Below are 651 nucleotides of genomic sequence, written 5' to 3'. Positions count from 1 at the left end.
TGTTTTGCCGTGGCTTTGAAAATAGGGAAGGGCTGTTAATGACAACATTGTGCCCCTCGTGGTAATAATAGCCCTTTATGCGTCGCTATGTAAGTTGAAGGGGTCAGGCCTTTATATTTATTTACTGAGGACATTGAGATCTATTTGTTAAGGGCAAAGGGCAAATACGGTATTTTTAAAAATCGAAGCAATTGTTGGAACAACGCAGACCTTTTTGGATCCTTCATATTCAACTAGCTAAGTGTCAAATTTGTGTTACCAAGTTACAAAATTAGAATGTCTGTTTCTGACGTTTTTTTCCTATTTTCAAATGAGTTGTTTCATTACCTCATAAAAGGATGAAAGTTAGTTGGAAAAACAAATACCCCAAAAGCTGTGAAGTCATTCTTCATAAATCCAAAATTAACTTTAAAATTTAAGATATGGTATCTATAGTGTTGTGGGTTTTGATTTATTTTGAATCAAAGAAAGCTATTTAGGAAATTTACTTTGTTATTTTCGTTTTGAAGTAGAATTTTACCTTATTGTTTCAAATTGTTTTACAAAATAAAGGCCATTATGAAGTGAAACAATCATGTCACCATTCAATTTTAATATAGTACAGCCTATGGTAAGCACAGAATTCACTGGACAGATTTTTTTAAAGGGAAT

Source organism: Neofelis nebulosa, chromosome 15 (assembly GCF_028018385.1).
Source record: "Neofelis nebulosa isolate mNeoNeb1 chromosome 15, mNeoNeb1.pri, whole genome shotgun sequence".
Lineage (NCBI taxonomy): Eukaryota > Metazoa > Chordata > Mammalia > Carnivora > Felidae > Neofelis > Neofelis nebulosa.
The sequence above is the reverse complement of the archived record's forward strand: the minus strand, read 5'-3'. Positions refer to the sequence as shown.